This window comes from Ornithorhynchus anatinus, chromosome 5 (assembly GCF_004115215.2).
Source record: "Ornithorhynchus anatinus isolate Pmale09 chromosome 5, mOrnAna1.pri.v4, whole genome shotgun sequence".
NCBI classification, from domain to species: domain Eukaryota; kingdom Metazoa; phylum Chordata; class Mammalia; order Monotremata; family Ornithorhynchidae; genus Ornithorhynchus; species Ornithorhynchus anatinus.
Genome location: NC_041732.1, coordinates 34,104,978 through 34,132,258, shown reverse-complemented (window position 1 = coordinate 34,132,258; position 27,281 = coordinate 34,104,978). Strand labels below are relative to the sequence as shown.

At 45.0% G+C, this 27,281-nt stretch overlaps 1 long non-coding RNA gene across 1 annotated transcript in view; it reads right to left on the bottom strand.

The window, feature by feature from the left end:
* LOC114812252 overlaps positions 1-24,032 on the bottom strand; it is a 94,401-nt gene extending 70,369 nt beyond the window's left edge. Inside the window, exon 1 of the long non-coding RNA XR_003759911.1 lies at positions 23,954-24,032. This is a non-coding gene — a long non-coding RNA (uncharacterized LOC114812252). The remainder of the gene's footprint in view (positions 1-23,953) is intronic.
* Positions 24,033-27,281: the final 3,249 nt, after the last annotated feature.

The window sequence follows — 27,281 nt, the reverse complement described above, 5'->3', positions numbered from 1 at the left end:
GTCATGAGTATTTCAATGACATCATGAGACATGTCAACAGATTGAAGCAAGCTCTTCCCATGGATAGGTTTGATTCCCATAGATACAAACTATCCATCCAACTCCCCTTCTGTCTATTCACTGTATTCATTCAGTTGCTTAATATGTGCCTTTGCAATGAAGTAAGCCCTTGGGAGAGTACAATATAACAATAAACAGACACATTCCCTGCCCACAATGAGCTTACAGTCTAGAGAGGGAGACAGACAATAATATGATGTATCTCACTCTGACACTAGCTTTAGCTTCCGTAAAAGCCTGTTTCCACTCCCTCCAGAGCCAGCAAAAGATGGAAAGATGGGGGTGGGGGTGGCCTAGGGGATGTGAAGAGTGGGGTGGGATGGGTTGTCTGGGGCGGGCAGAAAACCCCTTGGCCAGGTGAAACCACTCCAGGCAGATCACTGATAGTAGGTACCACCTATGCTGTTAATTATGGTAATTTGCTTAGCACTTATTATGTGCTAAGCACTGTCTTAAGAGCTAGGATGGAGACAAAAGATAATTAGATAGAACACAGTCCCTGTCCCATGAGGGAAGCACAATCTAAGGAAGAAGAGAACAAATGTTTAATCTTCATTTTACAGATGAGGAAACTGAGGAACAGAGTGCTAAAGTGACCTGAGCAAGGTGACATAGGAAGCAAATGCAGGAACTGGGACTAGTAGAAGTTGGGTCTCCTGATTCCCAGTTCTGTGCGCTCTCCACTAGGCCACGCTGCCTCCCTGCTTCTGCTGCCATGGTGGTGGCCGGGCCTGGCAATAGTTGAGGGGATGACGATGGGGCCACGGGTAAGGGTGTGGGGGTGGGGCAGGAGGGCTCAGGGCTGGGAAGATGGTTCAGGGAAGGGGTCACATAACTGACACCAATTTGGCAAAGGTTCTTGTCTGCGGACCCGCTAGTTCCAGAAAATGGAAACTGGGATGAAACTGTGGAAAAGCCACGGCCGTGGCCACTCCTGTGGGCCCTGACACCCTCTGGTTCCCAGCCTTAGCATGGTCTAGAGGTTAGAGCATGAGCCTGGGAGTCAGAAGGACCTGGGTTCTAATTCCGCCTCCACTTGTCTGCTGTGTGACTTTGTGCAAGTCACTTTACTTCTCTGTGCCTTTGTTCTCTGTACTTTGTATCTACTCCAGCACGTAAAACAGTGCTTGACACATAGTAAGTACTTAACAAATACCATCATTATTATTATTATTATTATTATCCACCCACTGAACCTCACTCTTCCCTTTGCCACCTGTTCCTGCCCACCCCCTCAGCCTGCAGCCTCCATCAGTCAATCAATGGTATTTGTTGAGCATTTGCTGGGTGCAGAGCACTGTACTAAGTGCCTGAAAAAGCTCAATAGAGTTGATAGACATGGTCCCCATCCACAAGGAGCTTACAGTCTACACGGGAGGCAGACATTAAAATAAATCAGGGGTAGGGGAAATAAAAGAGTATATGAAGTGCTGTGGGGCCAGGGTGAGTTTCAAAGTTCTGAGAGGGTACACAGCCAAGGGCATAGTTGAAACAGAGTGAAGGGTAGATACAAGAAATAAAGGTCTTAGCCTGGGAAGACCCCTTGAAGGAGATGTGACTTTAGGAGTGTTTTGAAGGTGGGGAGAGAGATGCTCTGCCAGATATGAAAGAGGATGGAGTTACAGATCACAGGGAGGGAGTGGGTTTTTCAGATAAATGAGATTGAAGTACTGAGAGTAGGTTGCTGTTTGAGGAGTGGAGTGTGTGGATTGGGTTGTAGTAGGAGATCAGTGAGGTAAGATAGGAGGGAATGAGCTAATGGAGTGCTTTAAAGCTACTGGTAAGGAGTTTCTGTTTGATGTGGGGATGGGTGGGCAATAATGGAGGGGTTTTAAGATGTGGGAAGATATGGATTGAATGGATCTTCAGAAAAATGAGCTGGGCAGCAGGATGAAGTATGTACTGGAGAGGGGAGTGGCAGAATTCAGAAAGGTCAGCAAGGAGGCAGATGCAGTAGTCAAGGTAGGAAATGATGAGTGTTGGATTAATGTGATGGTGGTTTGGAAATAGAGGAAGGGAAGATCTATTTCGTGAAAGCAGAATCAACAGGATTTCAAAGCAGACTGAATGTGTGGGCTGAATGAGAGACGTGACTTGAGGGTAATGTCAAGGTCATGGGCTTGTGAGACAGGAAGGATGATGGTGCTTTCTATAATAGGAAAATCAAGGGGAGGACAGGGTCGGGGGGTGGGGCAGATGAGGAGTTCTGGTTTGGGACTTGTTAAATCTGAGGTGTAGGAGAGACATCCAAGTAGAGATGTTCTGAAGGCAGAGGGAAATGTGAGACTGCAGAGAAGGAGAGAACTCAGGGCTGGAGATGTATATTTTGGAATCATTTGCCTGGAGAGAGTAATTGAAGCCATGGGAGTGAATGAGTTCTCCAAGCGAGTGTGTGTAGATGGAGAATAGAAGGGAATCCAGAACTGATCTTTGAGGCACTCCCACTGGGTGGAAGGCAGAGGAGGAGCCAGCAAAAGAGACTGAGAAGGAGTGGTCAGAGACATAGGAGGAGAGCCAGGAGAGAACAGTGTCAGTGATCCTCCCCATCTCTCTCTCCCCTCCCTGCCTAGCTGCTGAGGTCACCAGTCTGGGGAACTTGGGAGAGTAGGAAACTGAATTCTGTGAATTCTCCCTTCTCCCCCTCGCCTCCTTGCCATGCTTAAATCAACACAGAAACAAACCCAGGAGTCCCCCTTACTGCCCTCTTAGCTAAAATGGCCAAAGGAAACTCCTGACCATTTTAGCTAAGCAGGCAGTAAGGGGGACATGCTAGGGGAGGGAGAAGAAATGAAAGATCTTGGTTAAAAGAAGATTTCTCAAGATGGTGGCTGGGTGGGCCCTCTGCCAGAGGCAGCCATGAGGAAGGGTGGTACTCTGCACCTGCACAGCAACCACCTAGAGGCAGTCTGTTTTGCTTTGAGCATCATCTTGTAAATGTCCTGTGAGGGTCAGGAGATGCACAGCTGCCTCTGCTGCAGGCTGCCCTGAGGCAACTCCTTCCCCTACTTCCTGTCTGAAGTCGCTCCTGACATCAAGACCTTTCAGTGGCTTTCATTTCCCTCCACTACAAGCAAGAACTCCTCAAGGTCGATGTCAAGGCTCAGTACCAACTCTCCCCAGCTTATGAACTAGAGCTCTTCCCTCACTACTCCCTGCCTTGCCCTCCTTGCTCCTCGCTCTCAATTCTCCCACCTCCACTCCGGCTGGAACGCCCTCATTCAAAAATCCAACAGAACGTGGCTCAGTGGAAAGAGCACGGGCTTTGGAGTCAGAGGTCAAGAGTTCGAATCCCAGCTCTGCCACTTGTCAGCTGTGTGACTGTGGGCAAGTAACTTCTCTGTGCCTCAGTTACCTCATCTGTAAAATGGGGATTAAGACTGTGAGCTCCACGTGGGACATCCTGATTCCCCTGTGTCTACCCCAGTGCTTAGAACAATGCTCGGCACATAGTAAGCGCTTAACAAATATTGACACTGCCCTCTTCATCTTCAGAGCCTTCCTAAATCCCCAGCTGCCATCTAAGTCTTCCTTGACAAACTCAACTCCCAGAATCATAGCAATGCTTCTGCTACCTCTGACACTTCTAAATAACAATAATAATAATAATTGTTATTTTTTAAACACTTAATAGGAACCAAACACTGTAGTAAGCCCTGGGGTAGATACAAAGTGATCAAGCTGGGCATAGTCCCTGATCCACATGGGGCTCACAGTCTAAGGAGTACAGAGAACAGACTATCCCTATTTTATCCAGAGAACAGAAAATCCCTATTTTACAGATCCAGCACTTAGAACAGTGCTTGGCACATAATAAGTGCTTAACAAATACCATAATTATTATTATGAAAAAATTGAGGTACATTCACCCTCAGCATACACACCTCCCCCCCCACACGCACACACACACACACACGTATATATAATTGCATGTGCAAATCAGTGTGCATTTGCAATAGCCTATTCTGATTTAACTATTTGAAAATATTTGGATATCTGCATCCCTTATCAGAGTCTCCTGTATGTTCCCTCCTTGTGCCTAGGAGACATATCTCGTGCTTCTGATGTACTTTCCCAGTTGTTTAGCTCAGTGCATTTCCCACATTTTACAGATGAGAAAACTGAGGCACACTCAATCTCAGTATTTACTCACATACACACAAAATATAATAATTGGATTTACAAATGGGTGTGCATAGATTTATATGAACACTCAATGGCAAATCAAATTACTTATTCTGATTTCGCTATTTGAAAATGTTTGTATTTCTGTCTCCTTTATTAGAGTCTGTGCTCCTTGTGGCGTATAGCACAGTGCATTGTCCCCATTGGGTTCTCTGTAAATGTCATTACTTCTACTATTACTTGCCTCCATCCCCAGGATTTCCTCAGCCCAAACCTATGAGCAGGAGGCAGCGTAAGAACTTGAAAAGAACCCTGGTTTATTATTCACTATCAGAGTCACTAGGGAAAGAAAAGGTGACAGCTCCTCCCCTGTTCTCTACAGGCAATGCTAAACCTGCCCCATTAGCCGGCCCAAGGGAAGCCAAAATGGGGATTGTGTGTGGCAGCTGGGAAGCCAAAATCGTCTCTGTGGCTACTGACCTACAAATCCTAAGGGAGAAATTTGGACGGACTCATTCACCCGAGAAGCAGCACGGCTCAGTGGAAAGAGCCTGGGCTTCGGTGTCAGAGGTCATGGGTTCGAATCCCAGCTCTGCCACTTGTCAGATGTGTGACTTTGGGCAAGTCACTTCACTTCTGGGTGCCTCAGTTACCTCATCTGTAAAATAGGGATTAACTGTGAGCCTCACATGGGACAACCTGATTACCCTGTATCTACCCCAGCGCTTAGAACAGTGCTCTGCACGTAGTAAGTGCTTAACAAATACCAACATTTATTTATTTTATTTATTTTGTGGGATAAGTCTGATTTCTGGGTTCCTGCTTTCAGGTCTGGAATTTTGAAATTAGAAATCCAAGGCTCGAAAAGACTGAGGGTGAGAGTGAGTTGATGAAAAATCCTCCTGATTTTTAATCCATACAGATTCTCCCCTTGCCACAGTCAATTACTCATTACTCAATCTTCCTAGTTCTCTGCTCTGTTTCACTGCCACCACCGAAAATAAATGGTGCCCTTGCCTCCTCTCCCTCCCCAATTACTCTCCCTTTGGCTGGCTGGACCTTGACTGACCTGTTCTGCTACCGTGGGCATTTCCAGACCTCCAGACTCCTGGGTGAAGGCTGGTTCTGTTCACTGCCTGCCTCCATGAAATCCCGAGGCCCTAGTCTGGCAGATAGGCTTAGGCCCCAGAATGTTCTGTCTATTGCCTGTGTTGGGACACTGATCTCCCCTTCCTCTGCTGCTTGGTATCCCAAGAGAAGACAGTCCCTCCAGACCAGCCTTGCCAGTCTTACCAAACCTTGCTTCAATTTCTAACTACCCATCACTGAGGCCTAAAAACAGTGGAAAATGTTGTTAGTTTACTAAACCGGTCATCAAGAATAAAGGGCGATTGGAATAATTCCTGTCAGGGGTCACCAGGTCTCTCGGTGGAGAGGCTTCCAACTGCTTCCCCATCCCCAGGTTCTGATTGGGCGAGCAAGGGCACCCCTTTCCTGCACACACTGGGGTAGCAGGGACATTAGGAAAGGATGTTGTCGGCTGTGTAATTAACTATGTAATTAACTGAGGACCACGAAAGCAATCAGAGCCTAACCTAATAGCAATGTGTAATTAAATTGTATTTTTCAATCCCTGGGAAAATCTCGGGATATGGGTGTGGAAATCAACCTGGCAGGGAGCCCCCAGGTCTCCATTATCTTCAATTAGACGATTAATTGATATTCAAGTTACCTTTCCCATTCCCACCTAATTGAATTTCTCCCTGCTTCTCCCTGAGGTGTAATGTGTTTATAAAGACGCTGCTCTCCATTCGTTTCCTAGAGAAGCCATATTAAGCCGGTCCCTGCCTAACTCTGGCTGCCATTTAGCCATATATTAGATGCTGGCAAGTGGCCTCTTTGGATGATGGATCGGTGCTTGGCCTTCTCTTTGGCGGCTCTGAGCGGATGGCGTTAACTGACTGGAGAGAAGCTAAATCTGCAACTAATGAATTTTCCCATTTTGTCGTCCCATTCGTCACACTGCCAATGTCTCTCTCCATTTTGTTTGTTGAGTTTTCCCTCCTCCTCTTCCTCCCCTTTTACTCTGCTGTGCTTGCCATCTTCCCCCTCATTCCTTCTGCCACCCCCACCTCCTCCCTCTCACTGTTCCTCCTCGTCCCTTCCACCCCTTCAGCTCTCAGAGGGAAACAGACTCTTCAGTTCAAGTGGTCTTTTGTTTGGCTCCCTTCCTCTCAAGGAGTGCTGCATACTTGAGAAGAAGATATGGACCAGCCACTCTGAAAAGCCATTGGCAGCTGGTATCCACATCTGCATTTCTCCCCTCTCTACCCTTTCTATTGAAGATTGTAGGACAAGGGAGAGGTTGAGGGAGAGAGGAGATAAGAAAGGGAGGGAGGGAGGGAGGGAGGGAGAAGACAGAGAGGGGAAAGAGTGAGGGAGAGTGGAGAGAAGGAGCAAGAGGGGAAAGGGTGAAAGAGGGGAAAAAGTGAGAGAAAAGAGAAATAGTGAGGGAAGTGGGAGGGGAGAGAGTCAAGAAGAAGGGAACCAAGAAAAAAAGTGTAGGAGAGGGGAGAGTGAGGGAGAGGGGAGAGAATGAGGGAAAAGGGAGAAGGCCAGCGGGAGAGACAGAGGGAATAAGGGAGAGAGGTGAGAGTGAGGGAAAAGGGGGAGAAAGTGAGAGAAAAAGGAAAGAGCAAGGGAGAAAAAGGGAGATGAGAGAGAGGCAGAGGGGAGAAAGTGCCAGAAGAAAGAGCAAGAGATGGGAGAAAATGAGGAAGACAGAGAGGAAGGCAGGGAGGAGAGGCTAGGCATTTAATAGAGCTATCCTCAAGGACACCATATAGTCAGCCATCCTGGAAGGATCAAATGAAAAGCTTGAATATCAAACTGTAGCTGTGACAGTCAAGGAAGCGGAAGATCGCACTGTACACCTGATAGCTAATCGGAAATGAAAATCTCCAGGGAGGTGCAGCCTTTCTCAAAGGCTTCTTTCTTTCCCTTTTTTTCTTTTAAACTTTCCCGCTGCCTTCAGAAGTTTAACAAAAGTGCATCCATTCAGGGAAATCATTTATCTCCAGTGGCAATCAGCTTAAATGCGTCCCATTATCAAGCCGCCTGCTACTGTACAACAGTCGCAGTTGTACCACCACATAGTCAAGTGTGGATAACGTGCTAGTAATTGCTTGTCGGTTCAAAGTAACCCTGGCTGCAAAAGAGGGGAGAGAGGGAAAGTGAGGTGAAACTGAGCATGTGCAATAATAACTGTGGTGTTTGTTAGGTGCTTACTCTATGCCAAGCGCTGCACCAAGCAGTGGGGGCGGGGGGGCGGGAGAGGATACAAGATAATCAGGTCAGACACAGTCCTTGTCCCAAATGGAGTTCACAGTCTGAGTAGGGAGAACAGGTATTGAATACCCATTTTTACAGATGAGGAAACTGGGGCATAGAGAAATGAGGTGACTTGCTCAAGGTCACACGTCAGGCAAGTGGCAGAGTTCTCAGGCCCGGGGTCTTCACACTAGATCATGCTGCTTTTCAATAATGATTAATAAAAATAATAATTGTGGTGTTTGTGAAGTGCTTACTATATGTCAAGCACTGTACTAAGCATTGGGGTAGATACAAGGTAATCAGGTCCCATATGGGGCTCACAGTATAAGTAAAGTGAAGCAGGTTTTTAATCCCCATTTTGCAGATGAGGGAATTGAAGCACAGAGACATGAAGTGACTTCCCTATGGTCACACAACAAAGTCGCAGAGTGTCTGCACACTGACTTGAGCGTGTCTAGAGCTCCTCCTGGATTTTGACCCACACCCATACTGGACACCCACCCAACCTTTGGCTTGGAGCTCATGTCAGTCAGGACAGGGATCAGTAGGCAAGGTTACGGAGCAAGGCCCTACCTGGCTGCCCTGCCGAACAGACAACTCCAGGCTCCAGGCTTTGACTTACAAAAGTACTGCTGTCAGAAGATATGATCCGCCAAATCAATGAGATTTATTGAGTGCTTATGAAGTGTAGGCCTCTGTACTAAGCACTTGGAAGAGTACAGTGGGAAGTCACATGGGCTGTGGAAAGCAGCATGGCCTAGTGCCAAAAGCAGTCAGTCAGTAAGTCAGTCATATTTATTGAGCACTTACTGTGTGCAAGCCATTGTACTAAGTGCTTGGGAGAGTACACAATAACAATATAACATTCCCTGCCCACAATGAACTTACAATCTAGAGAGGGGCCTAGCATGGGTCTAGGAGTTAGAGGACCTGGGTTTTGTCAATCAATCAGTTAATTAATGGTATATATTGAGTGTTTAGTGTGTGCAGAGCACCAGAGTAAGTGCTTGGGAGAATATATTATAATAGAGTAGGTAAACATGTTCTCTTTGCACAGTAAGCTTATGGCCTAGAGGGGGAGACAGATGTTTATAAAAATAAATAAATTATGGATATGTACGTAAGTGTTGTGGGGTTAATGAAGGAGTGAATAAACGGGGCAAATCTAAGTGTAAGGGCAGCGCAGAAGCGAGTGGGAGAACAGCAATTAAGGACTTAATCAGGGAAGGCTTCTTGAAGGAGATGTGCATTCATTAAGACTTTGAAGGTGGGGATAGAGAAATCTGCCAAATATGAAAAGGGAGGGTATGCCAGGCCAGAGGCAAGATGTGGGCAAGAGGTGAATGATGAAATAGATGAGCATGAGGTACAATGAGTAGGTTATCAATAGAGGAGAAAAGTATGCAGGCTGGGTTGTAGTAGGAAACGGTGGAAGTAAGGAAGGAGGGGGCAAGGTGATTGTTTTAAAGCCAATGGTAAGGAGTTTCTGTTTGATGCTGAGGTGGATGGGTATCCACTAGAAGTTCTTGAGGAATGGGAAAATATGGACTAAATGTTTTTGTAGAAAAATGATCTGGACAGCAGAGTGAAGTATGGACTGGACTGGGGAGAGGCAGGAGGCAGAGAGGTCAGCAAAGAGACTGAAACAGAAATCAAGACGGGACAGGATAAGTGTTTGGATTAACACTGTAACGGTTTGGATGGAGAGGAAAGGGCAGTTTTTAAGAAATGCTGTGAAGGTTGAGCCAACAGGATTTAATGATAGATTATTTATGTGGGTTGAATGTGAGGGCTAAGTCTAGGATAACATCAAGGTTATGGGCTTGTGAGACAGGAAGGATGGTGGTGCTGTCTGCAGTGATGGAAAAGTCAGGAGGAGGAAAGGGTTTGGGTCAGCTCTGCCACTGGTTCCTGAATGACCTTGGGCAAGTCACTTAACTTCTCTGTGCCTCAGTTTCCTCAAGTGTAAAACGGTGATTCAATACCTGTTCTCCCTCCTATTTAATTGTGAGCCCCATGAGAGACAAGGACTGATTGACTTTACCTACCCCAGTGCTTGGGACAGTACTTGACCAAAAGTAAGCACTTAAAAATACTATTATTATTATTATCACCATCATTATTATTATTACAATGCAACAGAGTGGTAAAGACATTCCCTGCCCACACTGAGCTCTGAATCTTCATTTCACATTTGATTTCCTCCATAATGGAATTCTCTTTCAGCATCAATTCAGGGACAGGGAATAATGGGGAGCAGTTTGCATCCCTGGAATTGGGACTCAACAGGTCAGAATGAAAGACATAACATTCTGGCATGAAAAGTGTTTTAATGAGGATCTGAGCCCCATGCGGGACAGGGACTGTGTCCAACCTGATTAATTTGTATCTACCCTAGTGCTTGGAACAGTGCTTGGCACATAGTAAGTGCTTAACAAGAACCATCATTATTATTATTATAAATATGATTGATTGACTGACTGACCCTGGACTGGCTTGAGGCTCCTTGGGCTTCTCCCTGTCCTCATCGGACTGCAGGCTGAGCTGGAGTCACAGCACCATCACCACCACCGCCGACTGACATTCATTTATTTAACGTATTTATTGAGCGCTTACTGTGTGCAGAGCACTGTCCCTCCACCTGCATGACATTCAATTTTATTGGACCAGTAGCCACCTTTGAATACCTTATCTCTACCCCTTGCTCTGCTTTGACTCCATTTTTACTTTCAGTCATGGTTGAATGACAACACTTCCCTGGCGAGACTATATCTCGTGAGTGTGAGCATCTTTGAGAGACAGTCTCTTGCTCACTTGAACTCTGTTCCCAAGAAAACTGGCATTTTTTTCTGACCCCTTGCTATTCAAGGAGTGTGGTGCTCAGATGATAATGGCTAAAATAGGAAAGGTCTGCCTTAAGTGACCTTGAGTTGTTTCTGTAGTAGCGGGGATGACTTGCACTGAGCCATTCACACTCTCTCGCAGCTATTCCTGTGCTCAAATCTCACTCATTGAGAGTTGGCTAGTAGAGAGAATGACTAGAACAAAACAGCTTGGAGCTCCAACAGGAATGTAAAATCTACTGGGAGTGATAAAACCAGCAAATATACTCACTTCTCTTAAAACATGGGGGTTATATTCCTGCAAAACCCCTGGTTAAGAAAAAGTTGTGCTGTAGCATATGCCCATGGGGCATTTCTTCCAAGACCATAACTTTCCATATCTGGGGTGGCTCATGTTAGACAAACGTTACCCAATTCACTAACAACATTCTTGTCAAAACAGGCAATGAAAACGCGCATTATGGCAGAACTAGCGGCTCACACAGCTCAAGTGACAGAAACAGAAGAAATAAAACATAGATAGGAATAGAAACAACAGAAGCACTTAAATCATTGTATTTTATGGAGTTATAATAATTGCCAGAGGAAACTTGGGAGTTCGGGGAAATTCACCTGGATTCACCTGGGAAGGGTTCTGGAGATGGTAGACATTAGACAAGAAGAGAGGGCTGTAGTTTGGCAAAAAAGAAAGTAGAGAGCACAGGGGGGATCTTGGTGGGAGTCTTCAAAGAGGTAATACTTTGAGTGGTGGAGGCCCAAGTACTGACTCCTAGAAGAGCCACGAAACGTGACTTTGCGGTCTGAGCCCCATGGACTCTAGAAGAACCCCTTGTTTCACCCCTGGAGCATAATGGGACAAGAGAAGCTAACCACCAGTCATTCAACATCAGAGCAGAATGAGAACTGGTTGCTGCAGGAAGAGAGCAGCCACTCTGGCCACCCAAAATCTTGGGACCTGAACGTTCAAAGGAGTAGGTCAGTTGAGACTTTGACCTGATTAACTTAACTTGTGCGCCCCCCCCCCCCCCCCCCCCCCCCCGCTTGTATCTACCCCTGAGGGAAGGGCCATGAAGTCTCTGGTCATGATTAGATTGGATGCATATGGTAGAATGAAGACTTCTAAGGAGGAGAAATATAGGCTATGCTTCAGTGTTTTCTGAAGAAAAGGTCACTGCTTAAAGTTACTAGCTACAGGTTACTAAGAGATGTTATGGATTCTTCTCCCCTAAAGTCTTTCAGAAGATATATTATTTCTACCAACCGGGGAAGTATAGATGCCTATAGGTCTAGAAGTAGCTGGGGTAGTCTAGATATGAACTCTTTCTGCATCAGGATTCTATGACTCAATATTTGATCTGACAAAAGAATGGGTAAAATTTTCCCTTCGGAGCCTAGCAGGGTCAAAAACTTATTCTATTCACTGGTAATAGGCAGTGCTTTGGAGTAACCAGAGAAGCACTGTGGAATGCATAGAACATGGGCCTAAGTAAGAAGGACTTGGGTTCTAATCCTGGCTCTGCCACTTTTCTGTTGTGTGACTTTGGGTAAGTCACTTGACTTCTCTGTACCTCAGTTACTGCATATCAGTCAGTCATATTTATTGAGTACTTACTGTGAGCAGGGCACTGTACTAAGCACTTGGGAGTGTACAATAGTATAAGAGATTCATTTCCTTCCCACAATGAAAATGGGGATTAAGGCCATAACCTCTATGTGGGACAGGGACTTTGTCCAACCTGATTGACTTGTACCCATCCCAGTGCTCAGTACAGTTCCTGCCACACAGTCAGTGCTTAACATTGTTGTTTTTGTCTTATGCTGTCGAGTCATGTCCGACCCGTAGCGACGCCATGGACACATCTCTTGCAGAACGCCCCGCCTCCATCTGCAATTGTTCTGGTAGTGTAACCATAGAGTTTTCTTGGTAAAAATATAGAAGCGGTTACCAATGCCTCTTTCTGTGCAGTAAATCTGAGTCTCTTCCCTCAACTCTCTCCCATGCCGCAACTGCCCAGAACAGGTGAGTTGTGACTTGGTGCAGATTGCCTTCCACTCGCTAGCCACTGCCCAAGCTAGGAGAGGAATGGATAGGCTTCTGCTTGACTCTCCCTCCCGTAGTTGAGACTTTTAGAGTACTGAAAACTCTCCAGGTGTGACCCTGAGAGGTGGTGCTTAGCATACCATAAAACAGAACACAATAAAAGCATGACCTTCCTTCTGAAGGCTTCCCATTCTGCACCGTAAGCCTGCTTGCTCACAAGGAGAAACCCTACAGCTCCACGCCATGAATTCTGTGTGGGAGTAGGAGGGTCAGTCAGGAGAAGCTTATTGAGAAAATCAGGTTCGCTTCTTTGATTTTTTTTTTTTATTCCCACCTTACCTCAGTGATGGGGTCTTTTAGAATCTGTGGCCCCGATCAGAATTTGAGGAAAGTCTTATGCTTGTTAGAATACCAAATGCATGCCTGCTGTATTCTAAATCTTCCATGAGTGATAGCATGCAAAATATATTTAAAACAGAAGAGTAGATGCAATCATCTCAACTCATACATCACCATGCTGGAAATAAATTACACTGCGCCAAGCTGCTGACTATTTGAAAACAATATTTACCCATCTCAATAGGTGGTATTTTCATTATGGTTTTCTAGAGCTTTTTGCAAACTGTCAGAGTTAAGCCTAACTCCCAGACATGTTGGTTTTATAAACTAAAGATGATTAGTATCTCTATGGCCCGAGAGGTTGGGGAAAATAAGAGTGACTCGGTTCTCAACAGAACTCAGACTGCTTAATAGAAACCACCTCTTTCTCCAGCAGCCCCAGGGTAGGAGAGCTGGGGCTGGGATGAGTCTCCCCATCATCCAATCGGGAACATTGACACAGAGAGGTGGAGTGACTACTTTAAGTCACAGAGCTAGGGAGAAGCAGAGATAGAAACAGAAGCTGAGTCAGGGCAGAGATAGTTGGGTTGTAGTCACCTCTGACCTTGTTAAGGATTCCTAGGCTTGAGATAAGCCACTACTGATAAAAGGTATTGTCTACCAAACTTTCAGTCAATTAGTTATGTGCTTGTTCATTGTTCCCTTCTCCCTAGAAGGGAAACTAGATACCTCATTCAGATTATTCTAAATCTCAAATCTCGTTATTTGCCTCAAAAGATGTTTAAACCTTCTGCATTTAAACCTTCAATTTGCTGTACTCTCATTTTGCTAAATGCACAACATTGAAGTCTGTTTGATGTTTTGCAAATCTCCCTCCTCCTCTCCCCCTCTGCCCACCTCCTCCTTCCTTCTGATAAAACATTAAATATTAGGATTTTTTTTCTCACCAAAGTCATTTTTGCTAGGAACAGAAATTCTCTTTAAATATGTAGAGTTCTGAGGAGACCATCGGCTGCTATAGAGATATTTCAAATTGTTGGGTTCTGTGGCTCTGGGGCTGTAAAATACAAACCTATTAAAGCCCGTAATTCATAAAACTCCCATCATGGGCAGTTGGGAGAGAGAGATAATGGGGTAAATTAGCAGTAGAGAGAAAGCAAAGGTTGCCAGAATTCTTCCTCAACTGCTCTCTGCCTCCGGAGGCTCAACTGGGACCTGGATTCAGCTCCCCCTAAAAAAGTTGATTCCTCTCTCCCTCCAACAGGGGAGGGGGCCAGAATTTCGGGTGTGAGATTGAAAGAGGAAAGACGGGCACACTGTGTGCTTGACTCCTAAAGTAGCACTAGGAGAGGGGTGAGGGGAGATGAAAACTGCTACAGCTTGTAATGATGGAGAGAGATGGAAGGACACTGGTGGAGAGGCTGTGTGGTCTAGTGGAAAGAGCACAGGATTGTAAAACAGGGTGCCTGGGTCTGGCCCAGACTCAGCCAATAGCCTGATGGGTGACTTACCTTGGGGGAAGTCACATCCTTCCTGGGACTTAGTTTCCCTCCTCTAGACTGCAATCTTCTTGAGGGCAGGAATTGTGTCCAACCCAACCACACAATAGGTACCAATGATTGATGAACTATAAAATAGAGATAAGGTACCTGCTTTCCTTCCATCTTAGCACTATGGGCCAGAGATTCTATTGAATCATATTCTCTTGCATCTACATCAGTGCTTAGAAAAGTGCTTGGCACATAGTAAGCACTTAATAAGTACTATCGTTATTATTACTATTAAAGTTCACTTCATGCTTTGGGTGCCTAGAAGGGACAGCTTACCCCCCTTCTAGACTGTGAGCCTGTTGTTGGGTAAAGATTGTCTCTGTTGCTAAACTGTACTTTCCAAGTGCTCAGTACAGTGCTCTGCACACAGTAAGTGCTCAATAAATATGATTAAATGAATAAATTGTGCCAAACCTGCAAGGCAGGGGAAGAGAAAGAAAAGAGAAATAAAGACAGAGAGAGTGGGAGAGTGAGAAATGGAAAAAGAAGAGGGAAAAGAAAAGGAAGAAAGGGAGAGGAGGAAAGGGATATATGCAGGAAAGTTGGAAAAAGAGAGAGGAGTAGAGGAGGGAAAAGAGAAAGAGAGAGGAGTAGAGAAGGGAGGGAGGAGTAGAAGAGGAAATAGGGAGAGGAGAAGAAAAGGGAAAATGAGAGAGAACTAGAGGAGGGAAAAGAGAAAGAGATGAGTAGAGAAGGGAAAAGAGAGAGAAATAGAAGAGGGAATAGAGAGAGGAGTAGAAAAGAAAAAGGAGAAAGGAGTAGAAGAGGGAAAATAGAAAGAGAGAGGAATAGAGGAGGGAAAAGAGAAAGAGAGGGAGTAGAGGAGGGAAAAGAGAGAAATAGAAGAGGGAAAGAAATAGGAGTAGAAGAGGGAAAAGAGAGGAGGAAAAGAGAGAAGAGTGAGAGATGAGTAGAGGATGGGAAAGAGAAAGCAAGAGAGGAGTAGAGGAAGAAAAAGAGGGAGAGTTGGAGATAAGGTTGGAGAGAACACCTTCTTGGCTGCAGCAGGTGTCTCTCCTGCCCTCCACCATCAGACCCCAGCCAATTGGCCATCTTTCAGCTGCCACTGCCAGTCTTACTAATTCTGTTGTATTGTGCTCTCCCAAGCACTTAGTACAGTTTTCTGCACATAGTAGCACTCAATCAATTTGATTGATTGATTGACTGATTGATTGATGATTGATTCGCCTTAAGCCAGAAGGCTAAGCAGCCACCTTCATCACTGGCCATCAACCCTGGCATCATCAAAGACAGGTGGTAGCAAGCAGGTGAGAGGAACCAGGCAGCTAGGGCCGGTGATAACCACAGACACTTGCATGTACCAAAACTGGTCCACGAAGGTGACGAGGAGCAGTTTCCTGCATGATTGGAGGCTGTGCGTCCAATCACTGCAAAAAGTTTCATCCACTGCCCAGGAGGCCAAAGAGGCAGGGTCTGGGGTTTCTGCCACTGAAGAAGAGGAGAAAGAGGGCAGAGTCATCACTCCTGGGGCAGGATGTCATAATAATAATATTGATGGTATTGGTTAAGTGCCTACTATGTGACAAGCACTGTTTTAAGCACTGGGGTAGATGCAAGGTCATCAGGTTGTCCCATGTGGGGCTCACAGTCTTAATCTCCATTTTACAGATGAGGTAATTGAGGCACAGAGAGGTGAAGTGACTTGTCCACACAGCTAACAAGTGGTGGAGCTGGGATTAGCATGCATAACCTCTGACTCCCAGGTCCATGCTCTGTCCACTAGGCCAAGCTGCTTCTCGCATAGCCACACAGACACACACACACACACACACATACACACAGGGCAGCGAGGGTGGGGAGCCCAGGGCAGGATCCCCACAGGTTCAGGCAGGGGGTGGGTGACGGCACCGGGCAGCAACCCCAGCTCCCATGCTTCCTGACTGTGTGGGAACCTGCTCTCTGGGCCGGTGATGCTATTTTAGGTTGGTCCACTTACAGCTACATCTGAAGCTTCCAACGCTGTCCAGGAAAGGCCAGGCCAGCTGCCGCTTCTGCCCTTAATGGGACTTTTAGATATTTTGAGTGTGAGAGTTCCCGTCCATCCCCAAAGCTTGACCATCCCACTAAAATTGGGTTAAGCTCACTTAGTTCTCAACAATTAGTCCCATCCATTTTTCTCTTCTTTCCTTTCTGTCCCTCAGCACTCTCACCCCCTCTACTTCCTGCCTCTTTCTTTTCCTCAAATTCTGTTTCTTTCCTTCCCCTGAGTGGCCCCTGATGTTTCCCAGCTTTTTCCATTGTTTCCTGGCTGCTTCCCTTCTCCTTTCAGTTTTTCTCTACAGTACACTCTACTATGATATTCTTATATTCTTATAAAAGTTTGGGATATCTGTGCTTAGGGATTACATGGCATTCCTGCTGTTGCTGCTGACCAATCAGTCAATTGTTAATCAATCAAAGGCATTTATTAAGCACTTACTTTGTAAAGAACACTGTACTAAGCACTTGGGAGAGTACAATAGAGTCAGTAGATGCAATTCTTGTCCTCAGGGAGTTTACAATCTAGCCAGGGGAGACGGACATTAAAATAAATTACACGGAAAGGAAGCAGCCAACAAAAACAATATCTGGAGTCTAGGGGGTGGGGGATGTGGTGGGAAGGGAACCCCAAGTTCTTAGCAGATACCCCTAAACAACCTAAGGTAGTCAACCCCAGAGCAGAACAAGTTAGGACTCTAATAGAAGAGGTGTTTGTTTCTTCTAAGAGTCAGTGATCATTTTCACTCACTTAAATTTCTATTACAAATAGATTGATTGGAGGTAGGAAGAGGATATTGTATTTACATTTTTCAAATTATTCCAGGTCTCCCAAAGTGAGCTGTAATATTGAAAAGCAGATTTGACAGAGGTGGGGGAGGGCGGCTTAATGTGTATAGTATTAACATATCAAGCACACCAATAAACCCAATAAACCCAATAAATGAAATTAACAAAATCCTGGCTCTGGCAGTGTGCAGCTAAGTAAATTGAGGTTAATGTGACCGTGTCCTTTCTGGATTAAACCAAGAGGGCAGAATGGAAGGAACTCTATTTAAACGCCCTTGGGGTCCTTTGCCTTTATACTCAGTTTCCAGACCCTCCTACAAAAGAAACCAAAACACATTAGGACACACACACATCCATCCACACACACCCACCCACCCACACCCACACACACACACATTACATACGTACACAGTACATATATAAGTATATGTAAACACATACACATATATGTACATATATCTATTATATATATATATATATATTTCCTGATATATAACTTAATAAAAGTTTATGGGCCTGAGATAAGGAAGCCACAGTGAACAGATGCACTGAGACTGAAATATGGTCCAATTAAGTCTGTAACAGGGTGAGCTTTACTTTGAACATTCTCCAACTTGAAATGAAAGCTTCAGCGAAGGGATAAATCAGGCATCGTAAAATAAAAACGCTGATCCGGCACTGCTCCCAAAAGGAGGAAGGGAGAAAGGGAGGGAGGCAGGACCAGGTTAGAGCCTGAGCTCCAGGGCTAGAGAAATAGAGCTGCCATCCTGAATGGACTGGTGACCAGCATCGGCCTCCCAAACCAGCCAGGAAAATAAGCAACTCTATTTAGCCATTCCAGTTAATACCAGCCAGGGTGGTAATTCATTGATAGGGGAAGACAAGGAAAGGAAAGCACAGCTCAATTAGGCTGTTGGCTTTAGTTGCTTCTTAGAAATAGCCTTTGCCCCCTGGGCTGAGGATTCTTCCAAGGGTATCCTGCCAAATAGCTTTCAGTTGGACTGAGAGTGAGCTGGTGGGGGAGGGGGACTTCATGGCAACCAGTTCCCTGCGTGGCCCTCACGACATAATCGATGGGGGAAGACCAGTGGTGGAATAGTACTACGACAGGCTCGTTCAACTCCAGATGCCTTGAAATATGTGACAAGGCAGCAGGCAGGACTCAGCGAGGAAGGAAGGAGCAGAGGGAAATGAAAGAGGGTTTATTCTTTGCCATCTTCCCTTCCCCAGCCATTCATTCAGTCTTTCATTCGGTCATATTTACTGAGTGCTCACTATATGAAAAGCACTATACTAAGCACGGAGAGATAATCAGGATCAGCCCCCGTTTAAGGCAGGTGAATGACCGATATCTAGGATGGATGGTTCTTTTTCTTTCCCCAAGGTCTGCACACATGGAAATTCTACCACTGTCCTTGTTCTCAGTCAATACTATCTTTCTAGTGTCTACCTTGTGCAAAACACCTCACTAAACACTTGGGAGAATACAATAGAAATAGTAGACACAGTCCCTGCCCTCAAGGAACTGGCAACTCAGTCAAGGGGGGATGCAGATTCTGAAATAATTGAGAAGCAGTGTGGCCTAGTAGAAAGATCATCCTGGATCTTCTCCTTGCCTCCTGTGTGATCTTGGGTGAGTAACTTAACTAATTTGTACCTCAGTTTCCTCATCTAAAAAGTGGGGATTAAACTTCTGCTTCCTTACTTCTTGGGCTATGAGCCCCAGGAGATAGGAACTGTGTGGTATCTAATTATCTTGTATCTATTCTATTGCATACTACACATAGTAAATACCTGGTAGATGCTATTATTATTCATTTACAGATGAGCAAAAAGGAAAAGGGTATAGTAGAAAAGGGTGCTTAAGTAATGGGGTATTTAAGATACGCACTTACATTCTAAGGGCAGTTGTGAATACATCAGTGTTTAGTTAGTGTAGAAATGGTGAAGTGGCAGTTAAGAAGATAGAACCTGGGGAGACTGGAGGTGAAACAGGGAAGGCTTCCTGGAAGAGCTGTGATTTCAGAAAGGCTTTGAAGATGAGGAGAGCAGTGGCCTGTTGGATTTCAAGGGGGTAGGCATTCCTGGGAAGTAGAAAGGGCTGGAATTGTTTGCAGAGGAGACAGAAAAGCCTGGCTTCTAGACTGTAAGTCTGGTGTGGGCAGAGATTGTCTGTATTGCTGAAATGTACTTTCCAAGTGCTTAGTACAGTGCTCTGCACACAGTAAGTGCTCAATAAATGTGATTGAATGAATGAATGAAGAATGAGCAGCAGTGAATTGATTTGTCTGAAAGAAATATGAAGAGGGTGACAAGTGCTATGGGAGAAGAGAGGGGATAGGTAGGAGGGAGAAGCTGATTGAGAGACTCAGAACCAGTAGTCTCCTTGACTGCAAAGAGGAATGAGTAACTACTGGAGATTTCTGAGGAATTTTTTTTAAAACTACTGGAGATTTAACGACTCTGTACCTCAGTTTCCTCACATGTCAAGTGGTGATAAAACATCTACTCTTCCTCCCTATTAGACTGTGAGCCCTGTAGGGGATAGGGACTGTGTCTGACTTCATTATTTTGCTTTTAGCCCAGTTCTTAGCACTTCCCTTGGCACAATAATAAAGACTTATCAATAGCATCATTATTTTCAGCTTATCCATTTATTTCTCCAGCCCACAACTTCTTACTGGTTCCAATTTGGAATGTTCAAATGGTTAAATATTTTGCTTTGAATGTGCTAAAGCTTGCTGTTTTCCCATCAAGAGAGGGAAATTAAAAAAGAAAAGAAAAGCAAATTGCTTCAAATATGCTCTGACTACGGTAATCAGCACATTTGCTGTCTGTTTCCCTTCCCCCCCTCCACCTCCCTTCTTCTCCCAGGAAAGGAGATTATTTTTAATTACAGTTTTACATTGGATTAATGAATATCAACAATAAGTTAATGAGCAGGACAAGGCACTGGGAGACAACATGTTTGATTATTTTTGAGACTTTCTTTAGCTTCATTTATTTTCCAAGCCACCCCTGTGGAGATGGAATGGTGAGAAAAATAGCAAGGAAGAAACCCTGGTATTTCACTGATGTTAACACTAATAATATTTCCCAGGTCACTTCAGGATAGAGGAGGTAGGCTGCTGATGGTACATTAGTCAGTCAGCCAGTCAATCATATTTATTGAGCGCTTACCGTGTGCACAGTGTTTATTATGCGCTTGGGAGAGTGTGATATAACAGTAAAAATAATGAAAATAGTGATGGTATTTGTTAAATGCTTACTATGTACCAGGCACTGTATTAAGCGCTGGGGTGAATACAAGCAAATCGAGTCGGACACAGTCCCTGCCCCCAGTGGGTGTCATAATCTCAATCCTCATTTTACAGATGAGTCAACCGAGGCCCCTAGAAGTGGAGTGATCTGCCCGGGATCAAACAGTAGACAAGTGGCAGATCCGGGATTAGAACCCATGAAATAGATTAGGACAACATAACAGACACATTTCTCTAGACTGTAAATTCATTGTGAGCAGGGAATATGTCTATTTTTATATTGTACTTTTCCAAGTGCTTACTACAGTGCTTTGGTCAGAGTAAGCGCTCAATAAATATGACAATGAATTTGTATATATTATTTCTCTATTTTATTAATGATGTGTATATATCTATGATTCTATTTATCTATATTGATGCCTGTCTACTTGTTTTGTTTTGCTCTTCTCTCTCTCTCCCTTTTAGACTGTGAGCCCGTTGTTCGACAGGGATTGTCTCTATCTGTTGCCGAATTGTACATTCCAAGTGCTTAGTACAGTGTTCTCCACACAGTAAGCACTTAATAAATATAATTGAATGAATTGTATTTATTGCCATTTCTTGGCCACAACGAATTTACATTCCTCAGTATCACAGTCACAGTCAATCAGTGAATCAGTGGCATTTGTTGAGTGCTTTCTCTGTGCTGAGTGTTGTGCTAAGCACTTGAGAGCATACAATGTAACATAGTCAGTAGGCGCATTCCCTGCACAACAGTGACCTTAGAGCTGCCAAGCCTTGCTGGTGTCACCCTAAATTGGCTGGTGAAATCTGAAGAACAAAACAGCAAAGGCTCTAAAACTGTAAGCTCACTGTGGACAGGGAACATGTCTACCAACTCTGTTTTATTATACTCTCCCAAGCAGTTAGTACGGTGCTCTGCACATTGTAAGCACTCAATAAATACCATTGATGGCGATGATAATGATGATGATGGTGACGCATTTAGAAGAAGACCCATTCTGACCCAGGCTGAACAGCTGAATGTGCAATCCCAAAAAGCTCTACAACTTCATAGATTTTGCACCATGTTTCCGAATGCCTTTCCCAAACACTTCCCACGAGACACACCCACCAGGAGGAGACAAGGAATCTGCCATTAGCAATAGGAATGATGGCCACCCATCTGTCTCCAGCTGAAATGATTTCAGTCCACACAAAAGGATTTCCAGCTAGGTGATAGTCAGGACTTCATTCAAGGGAAAGGGAGAGGATGGGAATCGAGGGGTATTTTAAGAACTAAATGCTATATGCATTTATGTTTGGTGGTTCAAAATTATTTGGATGGCCTGTGGAAAGAGCATAGGTTTAGGAGTCCGAAGAACTGGGTTCTAATGCCAGTTCTGCCACTTGCCTGCTGTGTGATTTTGGGGAAGTCACTTCACCACTATGCCACAGTTTCCTCATCTGTAAAATGGAGTTTCAATACCTGCTCTCCCTTTCCCTTAAATTTTAAGCCCCACGTGGGACACAGACTGTGTCTAACCTGATCATTTTGCATCTAACCCTGTGCTTAGAAAAGGGATTGACACATAGTAAGTGCTTAACAAATACCCCTATTCTCCTCTCCCCTCCTCCTCCTCCTCCTGCTCCTCCTCTTCCTTCTCCTCTTCCTTTTCCTCCTCCTCCTTTTCTTCTTCTTCTTTTCCTCTCCTTCTCCTCCTCCTTTTCCTCTTCCCTCTCCTCAGGGAAGAGTCTGAGATTCAGCAGTACTGCTTCTCACGAAGGTTGGAAACCCTTGCCTGGGATGAGTCCAGGGATTGCAGGTCTGGAGACAGGAGTGATTGATTGATTTGGGATCTTCCTCTTGTCTGTCAGAAGTCCCCCTATCCCACCACACCGTAATTCATTCTTCCTACTCCCTGGGTTACTTGGGATCTTCCCTTTTAATCTGACCTTTTAGCCCCTTGTCTTCAGAACGGGTGACTCTTCCATCGCTTCACATTATTATCTTACCCCAACCTTCCCTTCCTGACATTGAGTTCCCATCTCTCTCCAGAAATCTAAACTGCACTTTTCTGTATGCTCTTTAGCATATGATTGACTCTCTTGGAAAAGAGCCTGTGGTGAATGTTTTGCATGCAGGACATTATCGAATTGTAAATTGTCTTGTACTGATGCTCCCTGCTAGTTTGCATATGTACTGCCATTTCAAGCCTATAATATCCACGGTTATGTCCTATGCACCCTTGAAATTGCTTGGAAATTTAGCTGAGAAGGAAAAAAAAAAGTGAAACTGCCCATCTCATATCATTGCCCCCAGCTGAAAAAAAAATGTGGGAAGTAAATAGAGCATCGACAAAAATTGTCGTAATTCAGTGCCTATACCGTGCTAGTGATACAAGAGGGAAAGATTTGGAGGTGCGGAGTGGCATTAAGTAAGGATGCTCACTGTAGATTTTGACAAGAGGTTCTGAAGTTAGCATGAAGCAGAATGTTACAGCAAACCCTTAAGTCAGTTTTTATAGAATACAGAGATTGCTTTGGAAATGATACCACAACCTCTGTTCAGAAGAGTTTTGTGTAGGAAAGTTTTTAATGTCCATAGCTGCATGAACAGCTTCAGGGTTCTGGAAGGGTCACTGCCCACAGAAGGTAGACCCCATTAGCACAGAAAAATTATTTCTTCTATTCCGTGATTCTATGTATTTGCTCTTGATTCTATTTATTTGCTGTTGTTTTAATGAGATGTTCATCCCCTTGATTCTATTTATTGCTATTGTTCTTGTCTGTCTGTCTCCCCCGATTAGACTGTAAGCCCGTCAAAGGGCAGGGACTGTCTCTATCTGTTACCGATTTGTACATTCCAAGCACTTAGTACAGTGCTCTGCACATAGTAAGCACTCAATAAATACTACTGAATGAATGAAAAATCCAATGACTAGGAAGTGTAAACTCCCCATGGGCAGGGACTGCCACATTTTCTGCCTACAGTGAACTTACTACTATTGGTAGTATTAGCAGTTTCGGGGACATGGGAGAAGAATGGAGGAGGAGGCGATCTTGGTAACAGGAACGGACGAAAAATAAGCACATTCAATTCCATCAACTCCACAAATTCAGTTTGCCCATCAGGAGTCTGGAGAAAGAAAAGAGTTTGAGGGGAGGGAGGGCAGATTCTTTGCATTTTCTACCGACCTGATTCCCTTTCAACCTTGGCTTAGTTCAAACGCAGTGGACTGAGGGAGGGAAAATGTGATGGGTTGAACATCAGAAAATAACCATAAGCCAAAAGGTAAATATAATACTAAACACCCGAAGGCCCACACAGGTTGCCATAGAAAGGACTCTGAGTTTGCTCTATCTTCAAGGCTTATGGGCATATGTCCTGAGCTTGATAAGACTCATGAAAAACTCTGTTATATCCTTAGCTGTCCTTCCACTGGTTAGCTTAGGACTGGCTATTATCTCCTGAAAGAGAGTATGGACTGAATGACATCCGTTTCTCAATCATTAGTAGTGCTGCTTTTTTGAAAGAGACAGAAAATGCAAATAAACAATAAACAGATGTCCACCTGCACACAGACACACACATACACATCACACATACACACGTACACACACTCTACATATGCCTACCTCATTCCCCTACACCAGAGGAGGCCGGGTGAGTGTCTTTAAAGTAGCTGGCACAGGCCATAAGTGTGATGCAGGTGCCTTCTCTTCTTGCTGTGGCTACGGGATAAGCACAGAAAAGCTCTGTAAATAAGTGATGAGCCATGCGGGGTGGGAAAGAGGGAAACAGGCCAGTGAATAAGTGAGATAGTAACGTACAAATCCAAGATCAAGTTAGCACCACAACTGGCAGTTGATTTATTATTGATGATCCCGGGCTACAAATAGAGTTTGACTCCCCAAGCTGCCAAGAGAGCCCCACTCCATCACCACCACCCCCAGCCCCTCCCAAGCCTTTGGGGATTTTGCACTGCTTTTTCTAATGGCTTTCCCCTGGATGGCAGCATTGCCATCAACTCTGGCTGGTGAAAATGGTGAGAGAAAAGTTGAGTCTGTAATGCCGGAGTGTGGACAGTGTTAGAAGTAGAAAGTAATGCCTTCCTACTCCTCCTGTTCCTCCTCTTTTTTATGGTATATGTTCAGCGCTTACTATGTGCCAGCCATTGAACTGAGTGCTGGGGTAGATACAAGCTAATCAGGTTGGACACAGTCCATATCCCACATGGGGCTCAGAGTTTTAATCCCCAGTTTACAGATGAGGTAACTGAGGTACAGAGAAGTTTAGTGACTTGCCCAAAGTCACCCAGAAGACAGGTGGTAGAGCCAGGATTAGAACCCAGGCTCTCCTGATTCACAGGCCCGTGCTCTATCCACCAAACCATGCTGCTTCTCTGTTTCCTGCTTCCTCCTTCTCCTTCTGCTCCTCCTCCCTCTTTTCTTCCCCCCACCTTATAAATCATAATAAAATGGTATTTGTTAAACACTTTCTATGTGTCAAGCACTGTTCTACGCCCTCGGGTAGATACAAGTTAATCAGATGGAATTTAGTTCCTATTCCACACAGGGCTCACAGTCTAAGTAGGAAGAAAGACAGGTATTGAATTCCCATTTTATAATTGAGGAAACTGAGGCACAGAGAAGTTAAGTGATGGGCCCAAGGTAACACAGAGGCAAGTGCAGTCCCAAGGTTAGAATCCAGGTCCTCTGACTCCCTGGCCTGGGCTCTTTCCTTTAGGCCATGCTGTTTTCCCCAAATTTACTTCCTCCTCCTCCTCCTCCTCCTCTTTTTTCTCCTCCTCCTTCTCCTCCTCTTCCTCTTCCTCCAACCATTGCTTACATCACTCCTGTGTGCCATCTTCTAGGTCAAAAAGACATTCCCTTGATACATGATTGGAGGAAACCAAAGCAATAAGCTTTATAAATGTAGCATATTTTTAATATAACTGCCCCTTCCTCATTAAACCCCCTGCCCCAAAGGGGAAAAAGAGCAAAAATTAAGGGAAGAAGCCCTCAAGACTCAAATGGAGAAACAGGATCCCACTCTTGAGCATCTACAGAAATTTGGAGGTAGAGAGGCCTCTACAACGAGGCCAGTAACACTGTTGGGGGGGTTACCAGAACAGCCAAATGTTTGAACTGAATTACCAGTTTCCAGCCATCCAACTTCACATCTCCTTTACACATGAGCCTGGACATTTCCTGCTCGGTGCCCTCTCCACAGCTCTTCATCCAACCCGACCAATGTGGCTTTTTTTAATGGTATTTGTTAAGCGCTTACTGTGTGTCAGGCACTGTTCTAAACACGGGGTTAGATACAAGCTAATCAGGTTGGACAAAGTCCATATCTTACATGGGATTTGCAGTCTTAATCACTACATGAGGTAACTGAGGCCAGAGAAGTTAAGTGACTTTCTCAAGATCATACAGAGGACAAGTGGAGGAGTTGGAATTAGAATCCAGGTGCTGATGACTTTCAGAACCTATCCAATAGGCCGTCCTGTTCCTCTGATTCCAAGAGTTAGTGTTTGAAAGGCAAACAAATGACAGGGTGAGAAAAGGCTAGTTTTATGGCTGCCTTCTCCCGCTAGAGGGAAAACTGCTGGAGCATGGGATTCTCTCCTGCTTCTGTTCAGCCTTAGACCCTGCAGGGGTCAATCTGCTTTTCATCACCCCATCAACCCAGCCTCCCCACCAGGCTGCACCCTTGAGTGGAGAAAATGGCTCCCACCTCTTTACCCTCGCACTTGGATTTGTGTCCTTTATTTACCCCACCCTCAGCCCCACAAGACTTATATACATTTCTATAATTTATTCATTTACATTAATATCTGTCTCCCCCTCTAGACTGGATGTGGGCAGAGAACATGTCTACCAACTCTGTTATATTGTTCTCTCCCAAGTGCTCAGTGTACAGTGCTTGGCACATAGTAAGCTCTTAAAAAATACCATCATCATTATTATTATTACAGTAGTCTGTACTCAGTAAGTGCTCAGTAAATATGATTGATTGATCGATCTAGAGGAAGACAAGCTCAACTCTTCCATGGGCCACCCTGGAGTTGGAACTTGAGTGTGAGTTAGCCAACTCCCTTACCACCACGGGTTTGAATGTGCTACTCTTCTCCAACCCGTCGGGCTACTAAACAGCTCCTCCCTGGGGTCACCAGCTGACAATTATATATGTAGCGCTAGGTGTCGAAATCATGCCTCGGTCGCTTACATCACTTCCCTGGCAGTACTCTGGAGTGCTCAGTTTATATAACACGGACAATAAAATCACGAGCAGGATTCACCACTGACAGATTGACAGACACCATTCATCGGCAGAGGCAGATGGGAAGCCAAGTCATGGCTTGGATCCGGGAGAAAGGTGATCCTGCTGGGAGCAATCTGAACCCAAGTAAGGAGAGAGGGGCCCGCCTCAGCTGGGAATGGGCTAGTGCAACGATAAAGAGTTGCAGCAAAATGAAACATTAAAACACCCCATAAAACCTAAATGCTTCATCACCATCACTAATGAAAATATATGATTGCCTAATAAAATGCTCCTCGTCGTGGGCCACACCGCCGACCCCAGGTTTATAAACACCTGATGGCTCTGCTGCCTTCTGATGGGCCGAACAGAACCTCTTCGCTGCAGGGCCAGGTGGTCCCAGGTAGCCCCAGGCGGGCCGGGGCCACCGGGAAAACACTTGGAAATCTTGTCCCCCCGGTGATACCAGGGTTGCTTTGGGTCTTCAGAAACAGAAGCTGGGCTTCAGCCATAATAAAGGGAAAAGGGCGGCTTCTGTGAGAGCCAGGCAGAGCGATAAAGTCCGAGCTGCAATCTGTCTCTTATGTGCTCCCGCAGAGCTGGGACAGGAGCTCTGGGTTGTAAAGAGTCCAAACCAAATCTCAGGGCTCTTAATTGCACTTGAGGAAGTGAGATGTGTTTCTCGGTGGGCATAAAATG